This window comes from Lepisosteus platostomus, chromosome 16 (genome assembly GCF_059453375.1).
Source record: "Lepisosteus platostomus isolate fLepPlt1 chromosome 16, fLepPlt1.hap1, whole genome shotgun sequence".
In the NCBI taxonomy this organism is placed as follows: Eukaryota; Metazoa; Chordata; class Actinopteri; order Semionotiformes; family Lepisosteidae; genus Lepisosteus; species Lepisosteus platostomus.
In genome coordinates, this window is record NC_142626.1 from 12271104 (window position 1) to 12277113 (window position 6010).

At 37.5% G+C, this 6010-nt stretch overlaps 1 long non-coding RNA gene across 1 annotated transcript; it reads left to right on the top strand.

Moving 5' to 3' along the window:
• Positions 1-1462: 1462 nt before the first annotated feature.
• On the top strand, positions 1463-2234 carry LOC148646889 (uncharacterized). The gene is made up of 2 exons (XR_015927705.1): positions 1463-1543; positions 1735-2234. It is a non-coding gene; the product is annotated as an uncharacterized LOC148646889 (long non-coding RNA).
• Positions 2235-6010: the final 3776 nt, after the last annotated feature.

Genomic DNA, 6010 nt, shown 5'->3' on the forward strand with positions numbered 1-6010 from the left:
AAATCTAACCTCATGAGACAGATAATACACACACATATTATTCTGTCAATATTTATTAAACAAAAAAAATCAGCCAACATTCAGTAGCCTTGTGTGAAAAGTAAGTGCAACCTTTAGTTATCAGTTAAGAAGTATCAAAGAAGAGTCAGGAAAGGTGTTCTCATTCACTCTGTAAGGCATTTATTCATATTGCGCAATAGGGAAAAACAGCAACCACTAGTCTGTGCAGCAAGTGCGAGCTGATTTTCGAAAATAAAATAGGAAAAGGTCCCTTATTTTATACACTTAGCTGATGCAACACCTCATCTTGTTTACTTCATTATGGTTGGTTAGTAATACAAAGACAGGCGAGACAATAATTTTCCAGTCCTTATAGGTCTTAGCCTTGAAGAACAGAGAAGATAACTACATGCAGTTTTGTATCTGCCTTTTTTGCTGGGGCAGAGATTAACATATTCTTAGAACATTCCGTGTCCTTGACTTGCTGGGTACAATCACACATTGTTCACAGAATACAGCTGCTTTTACAACACAGCTCTGCCTGTAAATGACATTTTTAGGATAAAACACTTTTCTTCAGTAACTTTCCATTACAGAAGACAATTCGAATCAGGTGCAGCTAAACAAGTGCTAAACATTACATTGTCTTTCCTGAAGGCTGCAGTCTGACATCAGGTTGCGCTGTGAAGAACATAAAGTTTAGTGTCACAAATGAGATGGAATGGGACATGGGACAGAGCAGGAAATAAAAAATACATAAAGCCATGTTCAGTAAGAGTCATTGTAAGAGTGATGCATGTTACCATCTCTATTTTACACACAATAATTTCAGTAAGTAAATTTAATTTGATTAACATCAGAACACTTTGATTCCAGTGCAGTCCCTGCCATGTGCAGGAAAATGTTCAGAGTGGACTGCACAGTAGTGCAGTGGTTAACATTGCTGCATAACAGTGTTGGGGCACTAGGTTCAACACCAGACCTGAGGTGCTATCTGTGGTGGAGTTTGAATTTTCTCCCTGTGATCCAGGTGGACAATATTCTCCATCACACTGAGGTGCCATTGACAAGAATTCAGCCTTTTCACTGTTACTCAACTGGTTCTCCACTGAAACATCTTTAAAATACTAGAATTTGTTATAAAATGTGAAATTAAACTTAAAGTTTACATTTGTGACAATGTATTTGTATTATTAAATATACAATATAAAGATCAAGCTGTCATTAGATAGTTGTGATTTTTAACATCTTAGACATTAGTTACACATTTCTGACAGGGATAGAACAGAGCAAAACATTAACAGACACAAAACCCAAAACAAAGGCTCCATCTGTTTTCACAGCTCAGATCTCATCTAACTGTCTGTGACAGGATTTGTATACAGGAAGGAACTTTGCATACCTGTACCGCCTCACTGCTCTAAACACTTTAAGACTCACAGTGTGGATCAGTCACTGTTCAGGCCTTTCAGAGTCACTGACACACACAGGACAATGATGCCACTGATTCTACTGCTGGGGACTCTGGGGCTCTTTGCTCAAGGTGAGGATTAAAGAAAATGCTTCTCACATAATGTGTTTAATAAAGCAGTCTTAACTTTCATTATTGTGTGGAAACATTAAAGTGAAATTTTAAGAAGTTCAATGTAAAAGTGCTTCAAAGGCAAATTAATAAGCAAATGTTTATGACAAGCAAGTATTGATATTCATTCTTTGTTTCCATTTCACCTCCAGAGTCCAGTGGGCAGATTGTTCTGACTCAGTCTCCAGCTCAGTCTGTTCTCCCAGGAAGCTCTGTCTCTATCAGTTGTACAGCCAGTCAGTCTATTAGCAGCTATCTCAGCTGGTACCTGCAGAAACCTGGTCAGGCTCCACAGCTCCTGGTTTATGGTGCAACAAACCGTTATACTGGGGTTCCTGATCGATTCACTGGCAGTGGGTCTGGAACAGCCTTTACACTGACAATCAGTAGAGTCCAGGCTGAAGATGCCGGAGATTATTACTGTCACCAATATCAGAGCTACCCTCTCACACAGTGATAGACGTCTGTACAAAAACCTCCCTCAGCCCTGCAGAGTTGCTACAGTGGACTGAGCACAAATAAGTTTGAACATAATGTATTAAACTTTTATCTTAATGTTATATTCAGTATTTTTACCCAAATTACTTCTAAACGTATCTACAGTATGTTTTTAAATGAAACCAAAGATGAAAAATAAAGAATTATTTGAACATTTAACAGCTATGTAGATCTAATTTTTATACATTCTTGATATCAAATAGAATTATAGATCTTTAATATTTTCAACAGTATTAAATATCATCATTTCCAATAAAACCAGTGGTAACTTCCATCACTAAGAAGAGAAAGAAAAAGCTGCTGTTCAGGCAGTAGAGTTACTTTATTATGAACGTGTTGGACTGACTGTGCACAGGACACTGTCATTCTAACAGATCCAATCAGACTAAGCAGGAGCCTGAAACTCTTGGTGGTTCTCATTCTTGTGTGTTTATGGTCAAATAGAGCCACATTAAATGAAGTCTGTATTTCTCAACTGTGGCCACAAGAGGGAGACAGAACACCGCTATCTGCACTGTACAATCACACATTGATAAAGCCAACAGAACAGCCTGCAGTTCTCACCCTTCTCAATACAGTTCCCTCATCGTTGGTACTTATCTCCTCTGTGTTAGTGGTTTCATGTCTTTCTAAGCAACTGAAGAAGGATTCCTAAAATGTCTCGAATGAAAATATTTTAATAACTTAAACCTAGTGTATAAGATACACAATTTTCCTTTTTAAGTATAATACTGTATGAACATCTGCCTTTGCAGAATAAATATAATATATGCAATATATTTTATCATACGCTCAGTTCAATTCTGATAATCTGAAACTAATTGTTTATACACTCTGTAACAAAAAGAAAGCCCCAACACTCGCTGTCCAATATTGTTTTTGACAAACATAAATCTGTTCAAGAATCTGGAAGAGTACAATTAGGTTATTAAAGTCTCATGCAGTTTCTCACTGTTTCTGCTGTCTGTGCCCACAGTGACCCTCTGTAATATCTCAGATCACCCTGAGCCTACACTCCACACACAGTGAATCACAACAGTCTGTTGATAGGAAATCCTCCAGTCCTACAGTATCTGCAGTTATTATTCTCAGATACAAAACAAATTTACCCTGTTTTATCTGACATCTTGGCATCTGTTTCTAATATCTTAATGTTTAAGATATGAGGTCTTTCTGTAAATCACCCAGTTTCACATATTCAGAATGCCTTTGTTTAGATACGATATGTCAATAGAATATATGAACCAACAATACAAGTACAGACAATTCAGTGTTTAATACAGTATATAGTCCATCACTGCAAATTTACAGCACAAATCTAACAAAGAATCATAAAACATTTTTGTGAGTTTTCAGTCTGGTGAATGTACCTTGGTCTTGTTATTAAGTTATTTCCAGTTGCTAAAGCCTGAAATAAATGATTACTTTGTAACATCTGAAAATAACCAGACTGGATTAGAATGGACTGTTTTCCGTATATACTGTTTTATACACCTCAATTTTCTTACTTTCACATAAGAATGAATAGTATTAACTACAAATATCACTACACCTTCCGTCAATCATATCAGCTTTTGTTGAATGTTATGTGTGTAATGCTTGTTTTCAAGTGATTTCAACTTATTTTTCTTTTCATTTTAGAGGAACAGTGTTATGTGTGTAGGTGGTTGAATGTTCGCAAAACCTTTAATGAAGATACATACTTTGAAGATACATACTGTAAGCATCAATATTCAGTCCCCTAAGTAAGTAGTTGTTGGAAGCAAATTTCACAGTAATTTCTGTAACTGCTGGCAATTACTGTAAAGCTCCTAGTGCTATAAAGTTTGTGTCACATTCCTGGATACAGTACATCTCCCTCAGATGTGAACAACAGGATGGTGTAATTAAGTTCATTCCTCCTGTTAAAACTGCTTAAGTCCTCACTTTGTTTGTTGGAGATTGATTATGAACTTCAGTTGTCAAGCCTCTCCATCACTTTTCTATGGGATTCAAGTCTGGGTCTTGACTGGGACTGGAACACTCAAGGACTTTCAGTCTGTTCCTGTCAGACCTTTTCAGTGTGGCTCTGGATTTGTGCTTCAAGTCATTGTGCCAACAAAGAGTGAATTTTCCATTCATTTTCAATTCATTATTAATTAGCATACACGTTAGTTACTGTATCTGTAGAGACTAGAATACTGTCTCAGACACAGAATAGCTTCGTAATGCCATTTCTAATCATTTTCCTGCTTCTCCTACTGCTCAATTTCGAAGAGGGGTCTTATCTAGGGGTCTGGGTGAAATGATGCACATAATGATGAATTAATTACATAATATTATATATCCATATATATAGAGAAAAACTTATTTATTAGGAAGTCAAACTCATTAATTTTGATTACACACAGGCAGTGATCATGGCATAAATTTGTCTCACAAGCAACCTGGCAGAAATGTAAAAGTAACTTCAGCCACCAGTGTCTGAGCACCTTACAGTGAGAAGCATCTGCTGCCTCATTGTGCCTCAACAGACAGCTCTGTTCGGTGATCTTACTGCAGGTGTCTGGTTGTCATATCTCCTCCTCTCCGGTAGAATCAACACTTGAATTGACTTTCCCTCTCAGATGTGGCCGACAGTGACAGTTGCTTTAAGGTGTCTTGTATTTATTTATTCTTACTGCCCTTTCAATTGCAACTTAACAGACAATGACATCATACTGTACGTATTTATAAGAATAGGATTCTGATGTATTGCAATAAAATGATAAATTCTCATTATGTTCATATTCACCTCCTCAGCCGATTTTAGCTTATCATGTTCTCTATATAAATCCTGTCAGGATAAAATTTTTGGTTCATGGAAATTTTATTGCTAATCTTACTCCGTTCAAAGACAAAATATTTTCTTTTTTTGTCCCTGATTCAAATATAAACAATTTGCGTAGAAGAGACACTTTATTAGAGTACTCACTCCATCTTACTCTATTCAAAGGCATTTTTTTTCTATAAATGCCCAAGATTCAAATGATAAGATTTGCATAGAAAGACACTTTGTATTGGCAGCACATGCTTCAGTGCTCTGGGAGTGTTTATAGCCCTGTGAGTTTAACACTTCCTGACTGAGAGCTGCCCTTCATGGCAACAGAACCCACAGCAACAATGACTTTCATCACCATCTTCATCTTTGCTTTCCTTCTTTGTATTCAAGGTAAGAATAATGTACTGTAGAAAGATACATTTGTGGAGGATTTATGTAAGCAAATATTGTACTACATACAATATATGAACAATATTCTAGTTAAAAGATACAATTTTACACTTCCATACACTTCTTATTCTGTCTTATTTCTTACAGAGTCCAGTGGACAGGTTACTGTGACTCAGACTCCATCAGAGAGATCAGTTGTCCCAGGACAGACAGTCACTGTGAGCTGTAAGACCAGCAGTCCAGTTTACAGTAGCTCAGTAGGTGAACGCATGGCCTGGTACCATCAAAAATCTGAAGGAGCTCCTAGACTTCTGATTTATCTTGTAAATAAACTAAACCCTGGGACCCCAAGTCGTTTCAGTGGCAGTGGATCTGGGACTGACTTCACTCTGACCATCACCAGAATCGAGGCTGAAGATGCAGGAGATTATTATTGTCAGAGTTACCACAGTGGTGGTGTGTTCACACAGTGTTACAAAGCCGTACACAAACCTCCTTCAGCAGGACTGCACAGCTGCACAGCTGTACTGCTGCAGCTGGGACCTCCTGCAGGTGCTGAGGGTGAAGACAAAGACACAGGACACAGCCTGAGAACGAGCTCAGTTGCACACAAACACATTGAATTTCATGAATGACATTTCCATAGTAGTGTGGAGCTCAATAATGAGATCCAGTGGTTCCAGCTTTATTCGTATCCCACATGAAATAGGAAGGAAAACATGAGACTGCAATCTATAGTT